General features: G+C 38.9%; 1 pseudogene across 1 annotated transcript; it reads right to left on the bottom strand.

Annotated features, from left to right (window-relative positions):
• Positions 1-253: 253 nt before the first annotated feature.
• Positions 254-5,755, bottom strand: LOC149232113 (protein TPR3-like; annotated as a pseudogene). Its single transcript, XR_016248123.1, has 16 exons — positions 5,045-5,755; positions 4,788-4,857; positions 4,522-4,594; positions 4,287-4,382; positions 4,102-4,197; positions 3,779-3,848; positions 3,369-3,630; positions 3,122-3,229; positions 2,921-2,997; positions 2,357-2,643; positions 2,169-2,279; positions 1,872-2,051; positions 1,514-1,644; positions 1,297-1,392; positions 660-1,168; positions 254-523 (listed from the first exon to the last, which is right to left on the bottom strand). The product of XR_016248123.1 is annotated as a protein TPR3-like (transcript).
• Between the last annotated feature and the right edge of the window lie 19,415 nt (positions 5,756-25,170).

The raw sequence follows: 25,170 nt of genomic DNA, 5'->3' as shown, positions 1-25,170 counted from the left end.
GGTTTCAAAAATAGAAACTGAGAAACTCTCGGAAAGAATATTCATGAATTATGCTCCAATGACAATGACAGACTTTCAATTTTTACACAACCTAGAAACAATATAGTGACCAGGATTGCACCTAGATACTCATTTAGGTATGATTTCCAGTTGCTTAACCTCCATCTATAGGGTTGAACAATATCTGATGAAAATTACAATCTTGATAGAATGCCTCAAAAACTGGAACACAAGTGAGACATTTCACTGACAATACGCTACCATTATTCATGGTATTCTTGTAAATAAAATACAAAGAGTCGGTAGACACTTGTTCTTATGTTTCCATTGAACTACCTTGAGGGTGGTTCCGAACCTTTGTTAATTAATGTTGGATTTGATCCAACAATTCCATTATTTGGGGGAGGTCCAACACACCACTTCCCTTCTGAAGCTTCAATAACATGAACTCCGTCATTCCAAGAATGAATTGATTCGGTTCGGACGGATGTGATGCAACGACTAGAGGATATAGGCATTACTGCTGCATAAATAACCAACACAATAGATTAAATCATAAATTGCCTTGAACAATAAATTAAATCATAATATGCCCTTGTCAAAAGCCAAAACTGAAAAATAGATGTATCAACCATGACAGAATGAAAGAGCCCATTGACCTGGTCATTCCCGATGGTAAATATGCAGAAGGTGCAATGCGACAGTGAGATGTCAAACTTTCTGCACCAAACACTCCAACTATGCCATCGCAGAAGCTCCCCAACTGCACCATCACAGAAGATAGCATAAACTAGGACGCTGTCACATGAATATATGGCACTTGAAATAGGAGCAGATAAGGAATCATGAGGATACCACTGCAATGCAAGCATGTAACAAGGTTACCCAATCAGATACAGAAGGTAAGTGACATTATATAACCGTCTATGTTTGAATTCAAGACTGCTTACAAGTACTTACATAGTGCAAACGCTCCAACTTGGAAGCATCATATATAGTAAGCTGCCTCTCATGCACAACCAACAAGTGAATTTAATCATTATGAAACTGTACTGTTGTATCAGTCCAACAAGAGAATTTAATCATTATGAAACTGTACTGTTGTATCCCCGACTGGTGGTGATGATCTTCCTGGCTTGTCCCACCCGTCTATGCACCAGAGACATAACTGCCAAAAGACGTGGTTGTGAGTACATGAACATTTCTAGTCGGTAAATTTATGTAAACTTTAAAGCGAACATCACGGAGTCAGACTATAAATAATAATAAAAGAAACCATATACTTGGAGCTTATACCTGGGCATCAGCTCCAGAAGACACCAACACATTCAATACATGTGAAAAAGCCAGGCCTTTGGTTTTCTTTTGGTGGCCCTTGAGCTTTGTTTTTACCTTTAAAATTCCAACAAGTTCAAGTTCAGAGCATGCCACTTAAAGGTCATTTTTGGTAAAAGGGAACAATGAAGAAAAATGAAAAGAATTTTAAATTTAAAGATTTATTCACAGGCAGCACCTCATCAACTAGAACATTGTATGTTTGAATTGATAAATCCTCTATGCTAATTGCAATGATGTTATTGTCCTGAGGGTGGAAAGCCAGAAAAGTGGCTCAGGAGGAGGTGGTGTCATGAAAGTTGTCATGACCTGCAATGAATCACTAATTAGCATGTCATGAAACCAGTGATTTAGATAAACTTAGCCTATAGTGAGGAACATTATACAAGAACACCATTACCCACATAATATGTGAAAGTTGAAGGTGAGACATTAGAGAATAAACCCCTAAGCAGACCAATGTACCAAAACTGAAATTATATATATAATCGGAAACATTAAAATGAAACTGGTCTTTAGGTAAAAGGCTTTGTTACCTTAAATGTCATCATATTGAATAAGGAGACCTTGCCACCGGAAGCAGACATCACATAGGAATCATTCTTAGACAAAGATATACAAGCAGCGGCTTCTTCTGGATTTGTATCACCAATGTCATTATTCATAACAATCCCACTAGCTCGCTGCCACATCTATGGTGGAATACTCATTGTAGACTGGAACAAAATATTAACTCTTCGTTAGCTGCAAATTATGAATCCAAAAGTATAACAAATAAATAAAACAAGCTAAAACAAAAAGGAAGTAAACAACAACTACTAAAAAAACCCCACCTTTCTATATGGATTCCAGTCACTCCGCGGCCATTTTCATAGCTTATGGAGAGCATTGGATGCCAGTGCTAAAACAGCAACACCGGAATTGGTGTATATCAGTCTTACTACCTGCAAGAAATAGCACATTACTTGTTTGAATCAATATCGACAGAATTTGTAGCACAAAAAATTGTAAGTATGTCAACCTTTAGTGTTTTCTGTAATAGAAGGATGATTGCATGCCTTGCTCGCATGCATTGTGTCAGGCAACCTGAGAGACCTACACTGACCCGAATCAGTGATTCAGTCAATTTCCCGTTCTTGTTCGTCTGTAACCTCATCTAGAAGCCTTGGTTTAACATCTGGGATCCGACTGCTGTATATACTACTCTGCACACATGTCTTGAATGTCATATATCTGTTCTTGTTCATCTGTAACCTCGTCTAGAAGCCATGGTTTAACATCTGGGGTCCGACTGCTGTATATACTACTCTGCACACATGTCTTGAGTGTCAGATAATTGTTAGAATCCATTGATCATATCATCCTATTCCTATAAAAGATATGCCAAGGTATGCCAAAATAATGGCTAATAGAGCATTTGAAAGGGGAAAAGAACAAATATGCTATATGGAAACTTGAAAGCAACAATATCTGGACTCTGGAGTGAAAGTTTAGAAAATGATAAGACAAAATAAACTGAATATGGCTGGACAAATATGCTAGATTCTAAAGAAATAAAGAAATAAGTCTAGGGGAAAGTTCTTACAAAATTAGTCATTGACATTGCAGGTGGAATTCTCCCTGAACGTTCTATAGCACTGGGAAGGGAACCAGGAGCAGTGACTGCAGGAGGCATAACATTCACAATTGAAGTCTCCATAGTAAAAATGATCTAGTTAGAGTCTAAACTTTACCATTAATTAGCAGTGCATGTACATAGCAAATGTGCATGGAAGAAGCAATTTACCTTTGTTTCCATTTCCTCTGCCATTGTCATTCGTTGTGACTGCCAACAGGGAACCATCTTTACTGAAACGAAGGGAACCATCTTACCGAAACGAAGGCCAGGACTAGCCTGCAGCTTTTTGGAAATAAGACAAGGATTATACAGTGAGATATGATCAACAAAACTTAAAATAATGTGTCAAAGCTTTTTTGGTCAAAATCACTATCTCTCAAACTCTAAAAATAAACCATCCTCATCAACTTCTTACCGAACTACCCTCAACATCAATTGTTGTGAGGATACTGGTGTTATCCATGTCCCAAAACATTATTTGAAATTCATCACCAACTGCCAAGAAGTTTGAAATTCATCACCAGCTGCCAAGGACCTATTCCTAGTTGTATTAAATTGCACAACACCTGAGAAACGCTTCCTAAAACCATAATATGTCCGCTTAATTGTTCCCTCACTTTCATTCCACTCAACCAGGTATGAATCACCATTTTTTACTTGTTCCACAGGAGAAGATCCTAACAAAAAATACAAATGATTATATACTTCAAAAAGGGCATAGTCTTGACTCTTGACAGAGTAAATATAAAAAATTGGAGAAAGTAAAACTGAGATCCACATGAAGACACTTTACAAACTAAACACCATTCCAAGTTGACATTTTACCTTGTTGCTTCAGCACTATAAGCCGTTGTAGTGCACCATAGGCACGGAGCATTATGGTCCACACTAGACCCTGAAAGATCATACAACCAGGGTTTGATCTTTCCATCAATAGCTGTAGAAAAAATAAACTGTATATGAACAAAGAATCATAATCTATCTATCCTTAGTACAATAAAGTAAATCTCATATGGCCAAAAATTCACAAGCCAAACATCAAACAAAAATAGGATATGCAATATGTAATGTAACTTCAAAACAACTAGAATTTGATATTACTCAACTGCAATGCACATAAATTGTTCAGGTCTTAAGAAACAAAGTACCTGAATATTCTCTTACTAGTGAGGACAAACCGAATATACAGGTCCTTCATGACATTCAAATGTGTACTGCTGTTGACCAGTTATTGCATCCCACACCTACAAGCACAAACAGTTTGTTTTTTTCATATACAGATAAGTAAACGACAACTAGAATGAGTCTGGACACATATGATAAAGCAGATTACCTTGATGGTCTTATCATCCCCACATGTAATTATGCATATCTAGGAGGAAAGGTGTGAAAAAGCAATACCATTCACACCATCAGCATGTGCATCAATCTGTATAAATTATATCAATGTTAATAAATTATCAATCTGTATAAATTATATCAATGTTAATAAATTATACTATCAATACAAACTTACTTTTATAGACCTACAAGAATGTACAGGTTGGCCTTTAAGCATGTAAGCAAACCTCTAGATGTCGTCTCGAATTGCCTGCCACAGGTAAGAATATATGTGAACTATATGCTTGGAAAATGCAACTCCTATAACACATATGCAGGCAAGTCAGTATCTGAATAGAGGGAGTAGCACACCATTGTATTGGTGCGCAACCAACCAAAAGGAGATCAGAGGCATTTGTAGATGACATTATTGCAAATCACTCGCATTGTTGTATAAAGAAGGAAATGATATCAAAACATCTTATTAATAAATATAGAGTATAGATTAAGTTACCATGGACGGACCCATCTAGGCTCCAAATACAACGATTCACTGACAACGCGGGATCTTTCACAAGAGAAGCCTAAGAAAACATGTTTAGAAAACATAACAAAACATGTATAAGAGTTTACCTGAGGCGAGTGCTAATGATCAACTCCAATAAAGAACTCTAAATTCTTTTCAAAATCAATTCATACATGTACACTTTTCCAATTTAAATTACATATCATCTACTGCATAGGAATCAAACAGAACGAAATTTCCCAAACCTTAAAGTTCCTATAAGCTAATCTTTCTTGAGATGTCACTTCCCAAATTGCAGTGTCACCAACATTTTGTTCCAATCCAACTGATCGATAAAGCCAGCAATCCAAATTTGAACCACTAGCCAGTGTGAACATATTTATAAAGATAAGGTACATCTTCCAAATTAAGATAAGAAATTTATTTAAATGAAGAATTCTATTGAATGGAATTTGAAATCACCTAGCAGAATTGTTTGCTGCAGAGGATGGAAATCCATACTCATAACATTTGAACCCTGATTGAGAGTTTTTACTTTGATTGAAAATGAAGAGGGTGATATGTAACAATGCCAACTAACAAATAACAATGCGATACCTGACAACATTAAACATTCCCATCTACTCAAAGATGCAAGGCCTTGTGAATTTTCTCTGATCATATAATATTTATCCAAGTGGCCCAAGGTTATAATGTTGAGATCAATAAATTAGCAAATTACTTTGTATTATTAGGAGATGGAAAAGTATCAATTACTAATTATGATTGGTGTTCAATGCTAGATGATTGAACTTAAATGCTTGCTTAGGGCATCTGACCACTCATAACAAGACATGGGCAATAAATTGACTAGTTTGGACGATCATGGCCACTGTGAAGGATGAGGCCTTCATCCAAGATGTTTTCCATGTATCACACCTAGGCTCTAACTATTATGACTTGTAGAAGATATTAATACTAACAATACTCATACTCCTGAGCATACAATCACTCTATGAGAAATTTAGATATGTTGGATTTAATAGAACATTTATACTTTAAGATAAGATTAATATTCAGATCTTTATATAAGTTGTAGCATTAACATTATATCTTATTTGGAAGAGTGGGTATCCTGGTATCAATATTGAGTTTTAGCAATTAAGAGGAATAGAATAAGAACTCAACGAAATATCTTCAAGTATCTTTAACTTTGATAAGAGATGACCCTATATCAACATGTATTTGCTAATCTTACCTTAGCTCTTAGTTTTAGCTATTAAAAGGAATAGAATAAGAACTCAACGAAATATCTTCAAGTATCTTTAATTTTGATAAGGGATGACCCTATATCAACATGTATTTGCTAATCTTACCTTAGCTCTTTTTTCTTTCCTTTTTATCTTGTTAGTCTGTATTAGAAAATTCTAAATGAATAAAGGGCCACTTCACGTTGTGGAATATTTATGGGTCTACTAGTTTTCCATGTATCACACTCAACAAAATATCTTCAAGCATCTTTAAACTTTGATAAGGGATGACCCTATATCAACATGTATTTGTTAATCTTACCTTTAGCTCTTTTCTCTTTCCTTTTTTTCTTGCTAATTTATCTTGCTAGTCTATATTAGAAATTTTCCTTTGATTCTACATGAATAAAGGGCCACTTCCAACCAACAATGTTGTGGAAGATTTATGGGTCTCCTTGGATGCTAATATAGAGAACTAAAAGATAATTTAATGAGTTGAAAGACGCCATTAAAACACTCGACATTGAATATGATCGACTTCGCTAAAACTTAATAACTTAATAATTGAATAGAATGCAGCAGCTCTTAGCATCCACCACCAATTGCTGACAGAATAAATCAAGCATAAAATATATGGACAAGAGGATGGAAAGGGTGAAGCAAAATGTTGAAACAGAATTGGATCCTCCAAGATTGGAATTGCAAAACCAGTACCGGTCATTTGGCAAGTACAAGCTCAACATTGTTTTGAGACAAACCAACATTCAACCTTTAATTTAAACTCGAGTAAGGGAAAAAGCAAAAGCTGGAAAAATCAAAGCTGGCTAGAAGTTTCTCAGCATTTTGGTCTCATTTTCGCATGAAGCTATAATATGGAAGCTCTCAAGGAGGAGTTTCCAAAAAGAGTTCATTTCTGTTTGAAGTCCTTAACATCAATTATGTCCAATATGTATATTAGATTTGATCTGTTGTAACAAAAATTGCGAGGGAAAAATTTATCCACAGATGGAGTTTACCTTTGTCATGGTTACGCGCAAGATAAGCCTCTCGTCAGTTCTGGTGGACTATTATCCTCTGTTAGTTCTGGTGGACTACTATCCAATTGCAGGTCAGTTGAGCGCCAAGGGATACAATAGGCACCATAGAGAGATTCTCACAATCTGATCCATGTGGAGGTAAGCATAAGAGAAGGAAAGGCCCTAAACATTCACATGTTTCGTTCAAAAAAGTTAGGATTGCTTCTATCCACATCAAAGCTCTGGATGGACTCGGTCTTGAGGTTAATTAAGAAACCATAAGCTGCTCAATGGATTTGCACCAGATGTATTTCGAACAGAGCAATTCACGCAGGAAGATGTTACAGCCAAGGAGATCAAAGAATTGTTGCTACGGACTGCAGACAATCAAGATGGATTGTAGTAAATATAAGTTACTACACACCAACAAATGCCTTTTATTATTTCAGTCAAAATTTAGACTAGAACACAATAAATTCCCATGGTGGGAACCCTCTCTCCAGAGACCTTTTGATATAGAAGATCAAGCAAACTTTCTCTGAGAACTGGTGATAGGTTAGTTGAGACAACCTTGAAGCTATCCACATAGCAAATTGTTTGTAGTATTTCAGTATAGTCATGTCACAGTAATTTCAATTAATAATCTTCTCTGTACTCTTGTAAAGGCCAACATTTTGGCAGTTTGTTTAAGAGATTCATAGTGAGGAGACAATTTTTTATTGCAATGCCTCTATATACAAATAAATCCTTACCAAACCCAACTCTATGACTACCACTGATGCTTATGTTTAGTGGATGGTTCTCGATACCTTCTAGGTGATCTTAGGGCTTCCTTCAGTGGCTCATCACCTATCAAGGGGAAAGGGATACTAGTCTCGAGCTAAAACTTCTGGGAGAGACATCTATTGCTTCAACAACTTCTTATTTAGATAGTGGATTTGTGTACATAAGGTCGAGCTATGGAGATTTATAACTTATTAAATTGCATCAGGAACTAGATGTCTCAAGCACACAGGTAGAAGTTTTGGAAAGATATGCAAATATCGATTGTATAACAGAATTCTATATTTTAGAAGAAAGTCAAGCATAAGGTCAAATTTTTACTTGTTATGGAGGCATTTAAAGAGGGTTTTCTCTCATAGTCAGCAGTGATGAGCAAGCATCAATAGAGCTGTAGGGAAAAAAGGAGAATTGGTCATATTTGATAGTACCCACTAGATTTTCTATTATTAGTCACAATATTACTTGAATTCTTTTGGCCATTACATGGGGTAATATTGTCTATTTGGAAATTGGAGAAACATTTGGCCATTGAGTTTGACATAAATCCTATTGGTGATGATCCTCTGCGATTGGATGGTCATATATTTAACTTTATATTTCATATAAGCAAAAGGAAATTATTTGATGAGAAAAAAGATTCCATTTGGTATGAAAGCTATCAGTCTTCGCACTTCTCAGTCTGGGAATTCAACGCATATGAAACACCGAAGCCCGGCTATGATGAAATGCGAGTAGGGATCCCTGCAGCTACAACTGTATCTCCACAAAATTGTACCAAAGGATCCTTATATGATCTTTATAACAAAATTGTACCTCTCGAAAAGAGGAATCCAATGCAATAATCATCTCCATCATATGAGTTGTCCTAAGGTGGAATTTGGCCCTAGTTGCCAATTTTAACACTCCCTCTCAACTAGGGAGAATTCCACCTAGCAATCCATCATCATGCCAACCTGTCATCCTGTACCATCCCTACCATCGTTGCCCTATACTGCTCTGCTCTTCTCTGTTGAACCATGAAGAAATAATGAAGAAGTCATCGAGAGTGAGACATAAGATCATATCACTCTCCACTGACAAAAGTCAAACCTTGATCCCAGATCAGGTTGTTGGACACCATGCATCTTAATCATAGGGAGTACGGCAGTACATGATGCGTCCATCGGTAGTGCTATGGTCCCTAACCATATTTTCCCAACTCATTGGCCAGATGAGACGTACTTCCCATGAGTCTCAGACTCTATGGGTAGGATGTGTGTCGCAGCATCAACAAGAGAAGGTGAACCACTCATCCTGCTCATATGCCTTAGGAGAAGGTGAACCACTCATCCTATGCATATGTCAATCGTAGGGGAAGGTGAACCACTCACCCTACATGCATGTCCAGGTAGGGGAAGGTGAACCACTCACCCTACACACAGGTCAACCATAAAGGGGTATCATAGGGGAAGGTGAACCACTCACCCTGTATCCAGCGCACCACTAGGGGAAGGTGAACCACTCACCCTGTATCCAGCGCACCACTAGGGGAAGGTGAACCACTCACCTTATGGTCGCTCATAGCTCCAAGAAGTACCCCACGCCCCCAAGAGCTCTATGGCCAACTCATACGGGACGCTCATAGGAGGGTCGTTCCACGACTCCAAGTATCTCTCAGAAGGTTAAGAATTTGACTTTCCCCAAAGGTTTCGTGAGAATGTCTGTAGCCTACTCATCTGTCCTGATGTGATGGAGCCTAACTGCTCCCCATTGTACCATATCTCGGATAAAGTGGTACCTGATATCAATGTGCTTGGAGCGGTCGTGGAACACGGGATTATCTAATAGACAAAACCCACTTTGGTCGTCACAAAAGATCACTGAAGAGCTTCCTCAACCAGACTGCTTCACAACAGGCCATACTCACAACAATGTACTCGGCCTCAACAGTGCTTAGTGTGACAAATTTTTGCTTCCTACTCATCCAAGATATAGAGGCAGCACCCAGACGTACTCTTACGATCCACCACACTGCCAGCCCAATCAGCATCATGTATATCCATGTAGCCTCAAATTCCTGGTAGTGTATCTCAGTCCATAGTGGATAGTGCCCCGGAGATATCTCAAGAGATTTTTGGTAGCAATCCAATGAATGTGATAAGGCTCGACCATATATTGACTCAATGTGTTCACAGCGAAGCATATGTCAGGACAGGAGTTGACCAAAAATATCAATGCCCCACAAGTTGACGATACTCAGTAGGGTTTGGTAATCTGTGCCCAGCAGCACTTCCACATAGCTTCTTAAAGTTGAGTTCCATCAGAGTAGTCACAAGCTTGCAGTCCACCATCCCACATCTCTCAAGTAGCTTCACAATATATTTTCCTTGAGAAAGAAAATCTCACTTGGCTTTTTCCAGACCTCCAACCCTAAGAAATAATGCAGCAATCCTAAGTCCTTCATCTCTAACTCGGAAGCCAACTCCCTTTTGCATTGATGAATGAGAGGGTCATCACCTGTCAGAAAGAGATCATCCACATAAAGGACTAGAATGAGAGGTCTGTCCTTTTCAACCTTGAAGTAAAGGTTCGGGTCAGCATCGCTTCTTGTAAATCCTAGCTTCATAAGATAGCTATCGATCCTCTCATACCAAGCCCAAGGGGCTTACATCAACCCATAGAGGTATTTCTTCAACCTACATACATGTGTCTCACGATCTTGAACCTCGAACCCCTCGGGTTGTTCCACATATACTTCCTCCTTAAGCGAACCATGCAAGAAGGAATTTTTGACATCCATCTGGTGGTATATCAGGGAACAAGTGCAAATATTTGATCATAGTCTACTTCTTCCTTTTGAGAGAAGCCTCGAGCTACAAATCTAGCCTTGAATTCCTCAGCACTCCCATCAGCTCTAATTTGATCTTGTAGAGCCATTTCAAAGTGACCACTGACTTGTCCTTGGGTCTAGGAACCACTTCCCAAACATCATTCTTCATGATTGACTCATATTCCTCGTTCATCGCATCCTTCCAAACTTGTTGCTTCACAGCTTCTTCAAATGTACAAGGCTCAGGTTATACAATGGTACTCATGGCAGCTAAGTACCCTTGGTACCTATTTGGCTTCTTGCTTTCACGAAATGTCCCCCCCCCCGGGTGCAATATGTTTCTCAACATGTTCAAGAGTATCTTTGAGCCACAAGGGTCTTTTTCTTGAAGTAGAGGGCTCACTAGGAAGTGGATCAATAGGATTCATCGAACCTTCAACATCAGGCATCGGTTCATCAAACAGAGGTTCATCCTGCTTTTCTGGATCAGCATCATCATTGTTCTTCCTAGGAATAGGAAGATCTCGAATCTTTCTAAGAGCAGAATCTTCATCGAAAGTGACATCATGTCTTAATTCCACTTCCCTTTGACTAGGCACATAAATTCTATATGCCTTTGAAGTTTCATTGTAGCCCACAAACATTCCTTTCTTCCTAGATACATCTAGTTTGTTTATTTTCTCTTTCGGCACATGAAAATATACGGGACAACCAAAAATTCTAAAATGAGAAACATCAAGTTTCTTCCCGGTGAAAACTTCTTCGGGTGTCTTGATGTCCAAAGCTTGATGTGAGCATCAATTTTGGACATACACAGCGGTGTTGGCAGCTTCTCCCCATAAGAACTTCGGAAGACCTTGATCATGTAGTATGGCACGGGTGGCTTCTATGATAGTACGATTCTTCCTTTCAAAAACACCATTTTGTTTAGGAGTATATGCGGTAGTGGTCTCCTTCTTAATTCCAACTTCTCCACAATAGTCTTTGAATTCATTTGACTCATATTCGGTACCATTATCGGTCCTCAATATTTTGATCTTCTTCCTTATTTGATTCTCGACCAAGGCTTTGAAATAGCAGAACCACTTGAATAATTCATACTTCTTCTTTAAGAAATAGATCCATGTTTTGCGAGAGAAGTCATCCAAAAAAATAGCATAATACAAATATCCACCCAAAGATGTCACGAGAAACATACCTGATAGATCAGAATGGACCAATTGAAGAATATATGTGGTTTGAGTCTCACTTGAGGGGAATGGTCCCCTTGTATATTTTCCAGCTTCACATCCCTGACAAACTACTTCATGATTTAAGTTGAATTCGAGCATCCTTGTGACCATCATCCTTACATCAAGTAAGACTTTGAAATGAAGATGAGCAAATCTTCAGTGCCATAATCCAGATTGAAGAGAAGTATCACAAGTCATTGCTCCCAATAGTTTTCTTCCAACCTGATAGAGACCTTCAACCCTGAATCCAAGAGTGAATGCATCTCTTGGGTTCCTTTGCCAAACACGAAACTTCTCATCAATGAATGTCACCTTAAAACCTTTGTCTTCCATCGCACAAATAGAAACTAAGTTCTTTTCAGATCAGGTACCTATAGCACTTCTTGTAAGTGGAGGGTTTGACCTTGATTTAAGTGAAGAGTAACAGTCCCAATTCCTTTCACAAGATAAGTGGCATTATAACCAAGTATAATCTCCATATTTGTCTTCTTTTCAACCAAGTTTGAGATAGCTTCTTTGTACCCAGTGAAGTGCCTTGAGGCACGATTATCAATCAACCAATGGTCCAATGTATCCAGAGGAGAGGCAGTGGAGAGAGAAGAAATAAGATAATATTATTTTTTCTTTACGACATTAACTTCTTCATACCTAGAGTTTCTCGACTTCTTGGGAGGACAACCATTTCCATTTCGAGCAGCGAGAGCATTCCTCTTTCCTTTGTTGTTGAACTTGTTGTTCCTTTGATTGCCATTGCCCTTGAAGTTTTTTTTATTGTTGTCAATATCTCTTGGAGTATCTTTCTTACGAGGACACTCTCTAGCAAAGTGGCCAAACCTGTTGCAATTGAAGCACCTTCCTTTCCTTCTTTGAAATCCAACTTGAACCCTTGTCCTTGATTCCTAGGACCAGCATTGTTCCTTCTCTTAGAATGAACAGAGAAGGCGATAGGATTGGTTCCATTTGAGGACTTGTCTCTTTACATCATCCTTATTTCTTCTTGAGTGCATCTGGCCAATAGTTCATCAAATCCCGGAATCCTGTCATTGTTGAGGATGATAGTGTTGAACACATCCAAATCTCTTATAAGGCCCCCAAGTGAAATAAGAGAGAGCTCTCTATCACTAGTGACTTCACCAATAGATAGGAGATCATTCTTGATTTCGGTAATCCTCATGAAGTAGGATTTGATGGATTCTCCTCTATCCATCTTGATATCTTTCAGCTTGTTCTTGAGAAAGTGAATTTGATTTGGCATTGTTTACTTTGAACATCCTAACCAGCTTTTCATACATCTCCTTCGATGTTTCCAAATCAGAAATATAGGTAACCGAAGGCTTATGAATGGAATCAACAATAATCTTCTTAGCTTTAACCTCACCTTTCTTGTACTTTGTTTATGCAGCAGCGAATGCATTTGAAGGAGGCTCTATTATTCTTCCTTTTACATAATCCATGGAATCATTTTTTGTAATGTCAAATCCAAAGTCATCTTCCATTCATGATAATCGGATTTGTCCTTAAGCTTGTCCTTGGATTTGAAGAAAGATGTAGACGTCATTGGGACTAGTTCCAAGTCTTTGTCCAACAGCTTCCCTTACTGATTGCTTTGCTTCACTCTTGCTTGGGCTTTGGCTTCACTTGAGTTCTGATACCATGTTAATTTTAGATAACAATGGTATGTTTTTTATGCTTTAGCACAATTTACTTCAATGTTTCTTATCAACCCAATGACAATTTCCAATTATCTTCAGAAGCAATCACATTAACTTATACACATTGACAGTAAATGAAGATAGAACGTAAAAACATATGCAGAAGACAAGCCAATACAGGAGGACACAAGATGTGGTAGATGCCAAGGATAAACTCCAATGTGGGGAAACCCTTTGATCAAATCTTCTTATTATTTTTCAATAGTTCAGCAAAGAAAGAGAGATAGTACAAATATCAGAAATACATGCTAAAACCAATCAGCCAAATCAACAGTCAAATCAGCAGTCAATGCAACCCTAACCAGAAAGTCAATGGTGGTTAACGCTGCCCCAAAATGTCCTCTAATCAGCTCAGTCAATAGCAGAAGAATGTGGCCTGCCAAGGGAGTCAAAGTCAACCCAGTCAGTCTATTGTATTTCTGTTGTCAAACCAAAAAGTCAACACAACAGTCAACTCGATCAAATAATGCCCAATCACCTCGAAATTCGTGCCAAATAATGCAGCCTATAGAAATTGAAATTTTGCCCCCAAACAGAAGTCAACGCTAGTCAAATACTCCAAGTCAACGTTGGTCAACACATGCCCTAGCCCTTGCTAAATTTGGGTACCAGAGGACAAGTGGTTCCCTAAGGCTTTGATCTTTGGCCTAGGGAAAAGTGTTCAAATTTATTTGTACTTTTCTCCTAAAGTGACTTTATAAGTGGTAAAGTTACATTCTAATTTAAAGGTGACTTTATTAGAGTCAATGAAGAATTAGAAAGTGAAAAAGTGACTATGGAAATAAAAGGTTAAGTGGGTCTTTATTTAAGTGGGTGAGTTAAAAAAAATAGGAAGTGAGAACTAAATGCACATTTATTCTCATCCGTAGATCTAAATAAATCTTAGCCATTAGATCTTAGGGTAACCCAAGAGGTCATTAAGAGAGAAAAAGGAGAAGAGAAGAGGAAAAGATCATTCATTCTTTCATGAGCATTTGAGAGAAAGAGAAGAGAGAGCAAGGAGAAAATTTCTGAACAGTGAGGAAGTGAAGGAGAGCAGCAAGAAGACATTTTAGCAAATCTGGGCAACAACATTTATTAGCACGCATCCCAAGCACTGTTTTTAAAACTGTTTTTAAAAACCGGTTACCGGTCTAACCGGCCGGTTAGCAAGGCCGTCGGTCTAAACCGGCCAAAAAACCCGGTTTGAAAGGCAGTTTCTCCAATTTTTGGCCCTAACCGATGAAAACCGGCCGGTTTAGGACGGAACTGTCGGTTTGTATCAAACCGGCCGGTTCCGTCCTAAACCGGCCGGTTTTAGGCATGCCCACCATAACTTGCAAAAAGAGGATTTCTAAATATGGTTTTGAGGTTTTGGGGGGGAACTAAGGGTGTTTTCCCTCCAAAAACACCCTCTCCAAGCTATAAGAGGCCCCTCTCACTCTCATTTGTCTCACACAACTGATTTGGGGTGTTTGTGAGTGTTTGTGAGTTTGTTTGTGAGCTTGGAGAGTGTTGAGTTTTTGCTGAAATAGTCATCTTGGAGTTGGAGTTGGAGCTATTTTGGAGATAGTGTGTAGCTGTCAGTGGAGTTGCCATCTTCAAGAGGAGGCTAAGGAAGCTATTTTGCATTTCCAGGTAAGGATTTTCACTTGAAAATTCCTTATTTGACTGTTGTCTATGAATTAATTTTTTTTATGTGTTATAAACTTCTCACTTCTATGATCTACCATCTAGTGAGTCAGCCTGCCTCCAAAAGCCAGAGATACTGCATGGGCTCATTGTGATATGATTGATGGCAAAATGATCTGCAAATATTGCCAAAAATCCGTTCAAGGAGGGGGTATTAACAGGTTCAAGCAACACTTGGCTGGGATAGGAGGCCATGTAAAGCCATGTGGAGCACCAAATGAAATAATAGGGCATATTAGGGCAGAATACCTTCAGAAGTTTGAGACTCAAGTCACTGAACCAATAGAGAAGTTTGTGACTGCAAAGTTTGGGAGTCGAGACTCAACCAACTGAGTTTGATCATGATGACTGAGACTCATGAGAAGTTTCAACTTCAAGTGATAATGTTGATCACTATTATAGTATTTACTATTATCATATATGTAGAGTCTAGACTGAAGTCTTGTAGTAGGCCACTGGCGCCATAGTTTGTAGGCTTTGTTTTTGCACTCTAGAGGCCATTTAGAGCCTCATTGCTTATGTATTTTGTCGATGATATGTATTGCACTCGGTGCCATTTTGATATATTCACCTTTACATGGTATATAAATGAGCAATCTTTGCATATTTTGTCTCTATTGGCTTGGAATCATGGTTTTAAATCTTAAAAATAGTTTTTTTCATTAAAAAATAATTATTTAATGTATTTTTCTAAAACCGGTTCGTTTACACCAAACCAATCCCGGTTAGACCGGTTCCGGTCGGTAAACCAGTTCATTAGGTGGACCGGTCCGGTCACCGGTTCCGGTTTAAAAACATTGATCCCAAGGCAAAACTGTACAACAGGAGAAAGGCACAGAAATCTATACGGTCCATACAGGTCGTACAATAAGTTTTGGGCACATTTTTCGAGGGAAGTCGTACAACATTTAATCAATGTTCCACGGAGACTCGCCCCCCCAGGGGTCTAGTTTCCTCGCTCCCCCGCGCTCCGGGGACTTGGGGACGAGTAGGGGACGTTTCCCTGCGCTCCCAAAAATCAAGGTACGCAGGGGGACGTGCCAGGGGGTCGTTTCCCTGTCCTGAAGGGACATTTCCGAAAAGGGGGATGAGGGGGGTCGTGAGGGGTCGTGGGGGGACGAGGGGGGATGAGAGGGGACGAGAGCACGCTTTAAAAAAAATTGTTTAAATTAACAATTTTAAAACTAAACTAAAGTTAAACTTTAATTAATTTATAACTAAAATTTAATTAATTTAATAGACACGTAGGGTTTTAAGTTATAACGCGTAGGACATCTATGCTTGACGTTAGATCGAGATGAGAACTTGGAGAAGAGAGATGCCATCAGCTTGTAAATGATTGAAACTGCTTCCTGGAACACTGGAACTGACTACTGCACTGCTGCTACAAGCTGTGTATGCTGAGAATTTGGTGATTTGAATTTTGGACGACAAAAAGTTCTTTGTTTTATGTCAATGAAGTTAATGAACACTAGAAACCCTAGGACTGTACGCTGGTAAAGCTGTGTTCACCTGTGGGAGCTGAACTGGGCAAAAATCTACACAAAATAATGAGCGCAATGAAGATATTTTTTGTTGTTGGTTTTATATAGAAAAACATCTGGAGTTTTTGATTGGGCTTGTGAGTCTGAATTGCTGAGCTGTGAAAAACTTTGCGATACTCACCAGTTAGATAACCTGCAAGTGCTCGCATGTGTATTTTCTTGCTGGTAAGTTAGACTCACTGTTAGCTAGTCTAGCCTGTAGTTGTTTCATAATGGCTTGTTTCAGCAGCTGGGCCGAATTTGACTCTCGAGTCTGAGCCAAACTTGCCAGGATTTTCTGCTGGTTTGGACCCAATCTACTGTGTTAACTTTTTGCTCCAGAAGACCTTGTTTTTTCTCCAAGCAATATTATCTCTGTTAGATTAGAAATTACTTAGAACTGAATGCTATCTCTTGTGGTTCTTCTGGGTGCAACAGATGACTAATGTGTGATCTATTACTGTGTCTATAGAATATACATCTATGAGCTCCTATGAATTCATATTACTGACTGATTTACATCTTCTTACACAGACACACACTAATACACACATTAGTTACTTCAAATCACACCACAAATAAGTGGAAGAGAAAACTTCAGCTAAAGTCTAGAATAGAAACTTGCCCTTAGGGATCATCACATTGTTGTGTCAAGTTATATTGATAAGTCAAAGCAAATTGGTTGGTATTGAAACCGTATTTTGTGTGGTTCATGGTAAAAGATCTTTGCGGTTAAAGACCTTTCAATCTCATAGTAAATTTCCTCCTTGTTGATCATAAAATTTAATGATATTTGAAGACACATACCCTCAACGTTATATGTTATCTTTAATCTTTAAATTTATATGATATTAGATAATGATATTCATATCAATGATCATGCTTTGCAGCTTTTCAATTCAAACCCAATTGTCATAGTGGACTCAATTAATAAATTATATTTTATATTTATAAGTTTTTAAGACCCTGACGCTCCCCCACATTTCCTAAAAATTGGTGGGGAGCTTTTGCATAGGCCGCTCCCGCGTATCCTCGCTCCCTCGCCCCCTCGTCCCGGAACCTTGGTCGAACATTGCATTTCATGTTGTTTTTTTGCTATAAAAAAATTGTTTTGGCTATTTGTTGATTGGCACAATTTTTGAGGCAGAGTTCAAGCACAAAAATCGAGATAAGTTGTAATTTGTGGTTGTCGGAATTTTTATTGTGTATTTCAGTTTCTCTGTAAAAGCATTTTCAGAAATAAAGAAGAACTCTCAAACTAGTTTTCCCCAAGAGTTGTAGGGGGGTTATTCCAAGGTCACATTGACCAAAAATCACTGTGTTATTTTCTATGTGTGGCTATCATAATTTTGCTGTGTTTTATTTCTGCAATTTCAGCAGTTGTGAAATCTCTAAATTTGTGTTTTCAGAAAAATATTGTCATTTCCAAATTTTAGAATTTTGATCATACTTGGATTTAAAACTAAATGCATGGAGTGATAAGAAAAACTGATAACAAGAGTGGGGATTCAAATTCTTCATGGTATCAGAGCTTGGTTGGATGAAAAGTGCAGTTTGGAATAGCAAAGTGAAAATTACAGCAAGCTGATTTTTACACAGAAAACAGAAACCTTTACCAGAGATTTGAAAATTTCAGTTTGGTAGAACAGTGAAACATGTCTTTGGGTTTGAGAGTTGAAGACAGGTTGGATGGTCAGAACAACTACAGTGCATGGAAGGAGAGAATCCAAAGCATCTTTGAAGAAGCAGAAGTCTGGGGCATTATGGTAAATAACACACAAAAACCAGTAGCAGTCCATGTTGACCCTGTACAGTTGGCGAAGTTTAATAAAAGAAATGCTAAGGCAAAAAGATTGATTCTGGAAGGAGTCAAAGATCATGTCATTCCTCATGTGAGAGGAAAGACTTATGCACATGAGATGTGGACAGCTTTGACCAATCTTTACCAGAGCTCAAATGAAAACAGAAAAATGGTCTTAAAGGAAAAACTGAAGGCCATTAAAATGGCTAAGACTAACAGTGCTACAACATACCTCATAAAGATCACTTCAGTGAGAGATGAGTTGGCAGCCGTAGGTGAGATCATTGCACCCACTGAGTTGGTGAGGATTGCTTTGAATGGTCTTCCCAAGACTTGGGAGAATTTTGTGGATGGCATTGTTGCATGGGAAAACATTCCCGATTGGGAGAGGTTATGGGATGATTGCATTCAGAATGAGATCAGAAAGAACCATCTTGGGGCAACCAAACAGGTGAAGGAGGATGACAATGTAGCATTGTTAGCAAGAGGCAAGAAGGGCAGAGCAAAGAAGGAAGCTTCCAACAGTGGAGGCAAAGGCAAAGATAAAGGCAAGCAGCAGAACAAGGGGAAGGACTATTCCAAAGTCAAATGTTGGAATTGTCAAAAGTTGGGACACTATGCTATTGTGTGTCTAGAGAAAAAGAACAAGAAAGGGAAAGACAAACCCATGGCAGCATCTGCGGAGATAGAGAGTTTCTCAGAGAGCTTTGATCGAGAGTTTGGGTTCATAGCTTGTGAGGCCACTAGTGCAGGATCACCTGCCATACAGGTTCAGAGGGAGTGTGCATTCCCCGCTACAAGCAGAGCATCTTCTAGCATTTGGTATGTTGACAGTGGCGCTTCTCGCCACATGACAGGAGTCAGAGAGTACTGCTCAGAGCTTTCAGAGGGTGATACTGATATGGAGGTAGTGCTTGGTGATGACAGCATTGTTAGAGTAGTCGGTGTGGGGATACTGACATTTGATAGGGGACCCAAACCTCCCTTGAAAGTGTCAGATGTTCTATATGTGCTTGGAATGAAGAAGAACCTGATATCCGTCTCAGAACTTGAGAACAGAGGGTATGATGTGTTGTTCAGTAGAGGGCAGGTGCTTATATATCCTAGGGGAACTCCAGCTTCTCCAGCTAGAGAGATTCGTGTGCGCAATGCCAAGGTGTACAAGTTCTCATTCTAGCCCCTAATGGAATTGAGTAGCAGCACCCGAGCCAGGACCGACAGCAGATCTAATACTTCAGAGTTGTGTGAGATTTGGCACCACAGGATGGGGCACATGTATCATGGGGCCTTGAGTACACTGCGGGAGATCACCACTGGTGTGCCAGATTTCAGTTCTGATCACCTTGATGTATGCAAGAGATGTGATATGGGGAAGTTTGTCAGATCCCCTTTTCCCAGCAGTGGCAGCACAGTGACCAGGATCCTTGACTTGATTCATACCAAAGTGAGTGGTTGGATGTCTCATGTATCCTTGAGTGGCTATGAGTACTATGTTTTATTCATTGATGACCACTCCAGGAAGACCTAGATTTATTTCTTGAAGACCATGAGTAAGGTCTTCAAGCGGTTTCAAGAGTTCAAAGCTCTTGTGGAGACCCAAATAGGAAGGAAGATCAAGGTCCTCAGGTCAGACAATGGAGGGGAGTATACCCTTGGTGAGTTTGTTGATTTTTGTGCTAAGGCAGGCATTAGAAGGGAGTTCACAGTTCCTTACAATCCCCATTAGAATGGGGTTGCAAAGAGGAAGAACAAATCCATTGCAGGGGTTACCAAAGCCATGCTTCATGATCAAGTGTTACTTTTATTTTTGTGGGTAGAGGCCTGCAACACTGCTGTGTACTTGCAAAACAGGAGTCCACATCGTGCCTTGGGGAATGTGACTTCGGAGGAGGCTTTTTCTTGGAAGAAGCCTGATGTTGGGCACTTTCGTATCTTTGGGTGCCTTACATATTCCTATGTCCCCAAGGAGAACAAGACCAAGCTAGATCCCACTGCACACAAGGGCATCTTTGTGGGTTATAGTGAGACCTCGAAAGCTTATCGGATTTATATTCTTGCACAAAGGAAAGTGGTTGTCAGGCAGGATGTGAAGTTCAAGGAGGAGAGAGCTTTTAGGAGGTCATGGGAGTTAGAGTATCCAGAGTCACCAAACCCTCAAGAGCAACTGAGTCAGTCACAGGGATCCAATGGTCAGGGATCAAGAGGTACATCGATTACAACGTCAGGTCCATCAGTGAGTAGTGGCTCTCAGAGTCAAGTGGGTGGTTCTCCGGGCAGTATGCAGGGCAGTGCGCAGAGTAGTTCACAGGGTAGTCCACTAATGGACAGTTTTCACTGTACTTCAGCATCTACAGGCACGAGGTCAGTTGGTAGGCCTTCAAGAGTTCAGGCTTCTAATGATAATGAGGATTCTTTCACTCCAGTGGGAGAAGTATGCTCAGGGAAGAGGAAGCCCAAGTGGCTTCAAGATACCTTACGCGAGGCCACATCAGTTGCTAGGCCAAAGAGACAAGTTAGAGAGAGTAAACCACCTGAGCGGTTTTGTAGTTACATGGCATTGGTAACAAGCATTGCTGACTCCGAGGCAGCTTGGCAACAGGTCTGGAGAGAGGTCATGATGGAGGAGTATTCTTCTATTATGAAGATTGATGTTTGGGAGGTACTGTCGAGGCCTAAAGGTAAATCACTTGTTACTTCCAGATGGCTCTACAAGATAAAGCATGCTACAAATGGCAGCATCGAGTAGTTCAAAGCTCGATTTCTGGCGAGAGGGTTCTCACAGGTAGAGGGAGTTGATTATGAGGAGACCTTCACTCCTGTAGCTCCATTAGATTGATTGCAGTAGAGATGGGTTGGAAGATCCACTAGATGGATGTGAAGACCGCATTTCTCAATGGCTTCATTCAGGAGGAGGTTTATATTGAGCAGCCGCTAGGCTTTGATGTGCATGGGAAGGAGTCCCATCTATGCAGGTGTAAAAAGGCACTCTATGGCCTGAACCAAGCTCCTAGAGCTTGGTACTCTAGGATTGATACATACTTGCAGCAATTGGGTTTCACAAAGAGTGAGGTTGATCCGAACCTATACCTCATTGTGGTGGGTGAGGAGCCTCTCATTCTAGTGTTGTATGTTGATGACTTGGTCATCACTGGTGTAGAGAGACTCATTGAAGGCTACAAGAGAGATCTTGCTTCAGAGTTTGAGAAGGATATCGGCTTGATGCATTATTTTCTAGGATTGGAGGTGTGGCAAGAGGAGGGGCATTTCTTCCTAGGAAAAGGGAAGTACATTGTGGATATCATTAGCAAATTTCACATGGAGGACTGCAAACCCATGTCTACACCTATGATCACTAACTGGAAGAAGCTTCATGCTTTTGATTCCAAGTTGGAGGATCCTACTCTATACAGACAGTTTAATTGGTTGTTTGATGTATTTGGTCAACACTCGACCAGATATATGTTTTGCAGTTAACACTATGAGTCAGTTCATGTGTGAGCCCAAGAGAGTGCACTGGGTGGCTGCAAAACACATTCTTCGTTACTTGCAGGGGACTGTCGATTTTGGTCTGGATTATAGATAGGGTGATGGAGTGAAATTGGCAAGGTACACGAATTCAGATTGGGCAAGTTGTGCTTCAGATAGGAAGAGTACTTCAGGGTGTTGTTTTGGGTTGGGTTTGGCAGTTGTGTCGTGGATCAGCGGGAAACAACAGTCAGTTGCATTGAGCTCAACTGAGGCAGAGTATATGGCTGCTAGTTTGGCTAGTTGTGAGGCCATATGGCTTCGCAAGATGTTGTTTGGTCTATTTGGTCAAGGATTGAGACCTTCAGTAATTTACTGTGATAATCAAAGTTGCATAAAACTCACAGACAATCCAGTTTTTCATGACAAGTCAAAGCATATTGAGATAAGTATCACTTCATTAGAGACTATGTACGAAAGGGAGCTATCAAACTTGAGTACATTTCCACAAATGAGCAGGTAGCGGACATTTTCACCAAAGCCTTACCATGGGGCAAGCATGTCTACTTCAAAAACAATATGGGAGTGGTGAGGAACACTTTCCTTGGTAAGAGGGTGTGTTAAAATTTGGGTACCAGAGGACAAGTGGTTCCCTAAGACTTTGATCTTTGGCCTAGGGAAAAGTGTCCAAATTTATTTGTACTTTTCTCCTAAATTGACTTTATAAGTGGTAAAGTCAATTAATTTAAAAGTGAATTTATAAGTGGTAAAGTCAATTTAATTTAAAAGTGACTTTATAAGTGGTAAAGTTACATTCTAATTTAAAAGTGACTTTATAAATGGTAAAGTTACAGTCTAATTTAAAGGTGACTTTATTAAAGTCAATAAAGAATTAAAAAGTGAAAAAGTGACTCTGGAAATAAAAGGCTAAGTGGGTCTTTATTTAAGTAGGTGAGTTAAAAAAATAGAAAGTGAGAATTAAATGCACATTTATTCTCATCCTTAGATCTAAATGAATCTCAACCATTAGATCTTAAGGTAACACAAGAGGTCATTTAAAGAGTAAAAGGAAAAGAGAAGAGAAAAAGATCATTCATTCTTTCATGAGCATTTGAGAGAAAGAGAAGAGAGAGCAAGGAGAAAATTTTTGAGCAGTGAAGAAGTGAAGGAGAGCAGCAAGAAGACATTTTAGCAAATCTAGGCAACAACATTTATTGGCACGCATCCCAAGGCAAAATTGTACAGAGAGAGAAAGGCATAGAAATCGAGGAAAAGGGACAGCAACAAGGGCACAAATTTCAAGGCAGATTTGGGCACAAATTTCAAGGCAGTCGTACTGTTGAAATCTGTACTGTCCGTACAGGTCATATAGCAAGTTTTGGGTACGTTTTTCGAGCCAAGACGTACAACATTTAATGTTGTTTTATTGCTAGAAAAAAATTTGTTTTGGTTGTTTGTTGATTGGCACAATTTTCGAGGCAAAGTTCAAACACGGAAATCGAGATAAGTTGTAATCTGTGGTTGTTGGAATTTTTACTGTGTATTTCAGTTTCTCTATAAAAGTATTTTCAAAAATAAAGAAGAGCTCTCAAACTAGTTTTCCCCAAAAGTTGTAGGGGGTTTTTCCAAGGTCACATTGACCAAAAATCACTATGTTATTTTTCTGTATGTGGTTGTCATAATTTTGTTGTGTTTTATTTCTGCAAATTCAGCAGTTGTGAAATCTATGAATTTGTGTTTTCAAAAAATATTGTCATTTCCAGATTTTAAAATTTTTATCATGTTTGATTTAAAACTAAATGCATGGAGTGATAAGGAAAATTGATAACCGAAGTGGGGGTTCAAATTCTTCAGTCCTAAAATTTTCGGCCTCCGAAACCAATCCATAAATCTGCCTTCCTTCCACACGTGCGAAGAAGAGAGCCTCCAAGTTGTACGAACCAATCAAGAGAGGAGAGAGAAGATGATGTGATGAGATAAGTGATGTCCAAATCAGAGAAGGGTCACTCCTATTTATACAATTCATTGAGGGTGAAGAGACACATCCACTGGGCTTCATGAGCCTACATTTGACTGAGGCCGACATTGACAATTTGTCCATGAGAAAGAATAAATTCAAAAGTCCATTTTTGCTTGTCAGAATGAGATGATCTTTATATCAAAATTATACCTCTCAAAAAGAGAAATCCAATGCAATAATCATCTCCATTATATGAGTTGTCCTAAGGTGGAATTTGGCCCTAGTTGCCAATTTTAACACAAAATGATAAATCATTGTGCAAAAAATAAATATTTCAATGTATTAAACGACAAAAAGTATCTTATAGGAGAAAAGCATGCCTTACCCATCCTTTGGGCCACGTTTATAGAATGTTTAGTGCATATTCACCATTTCACCTTTGTAGACTGTACAATTGTAGTTCTTCACTAGATAAAGAAGATCAATATAGTTTATTATGAGAGCATAGATAAAACATATAATAAATTGAATAGCAAACAAATGGAGCCACAAATTAGCAAAAAGATACTTTTAACTGAAGTGCATTGTATATAGGTATGTTGAATCACCTTCATTTATGAACAATAATCTCCATTTTCCATGCTTGCTTCCTTCATTTCCGTTTCCACATCCAACAAACAAAACAAAGAACAAAGTACAAAAAATGTGAACAAAAAAACCAAAACAAAGGAAAACAAGTACAACTCACCCAAAAAAACGAAATCAAGACCAAACTACAAAAAACAAAACAAAGGAAAACGAGTACAACACAAAGCATGGCCATGCTCAAACTCAAAAAAACATGCAAACAAGAACAAAAAAAAAATGTGAACATCCCCCCTACACATCAGCGCTCCTATAGTGTGCTCTCCTTCGCTGAAAGGAACAAATGTGGGCTGGAAAAGGTTAAAATGCACACACAATTAGTAATGGTAAGCATATTTCAAAACCAATAATTATTCATAATAAGAAACGCACCTCCCCAAGAGTTTGTTTTGCATCTACAATACATAGAAAACAAGATAACACAAGCATTGTATAAGTTAAACTGGAGAGTTAAATGCAATAATTAATCATAATAAGAAACACATTTCTTTGAGATTGTTATATAAAATGGGAGAGTCCATTTTG

The sequence above is a fragment of the Pinus tabuliformis genome, chromosome J (genome assembly GCF_031772625.1).
Source record: "Pinus tabuliformis cultivar Carrire ecotype Pingquan chromosome J, CPIR1, whole genome shotgun sequence".
NCBI lineage: Eukaryota > Viridiplantae > Streptophyta > Pinopsida > Pinales > Pinaceae > Pinus > Pinus tabuliformis.
This window is presented reverse-complemented; position numbering and strand designations above follow the sequence as displayed.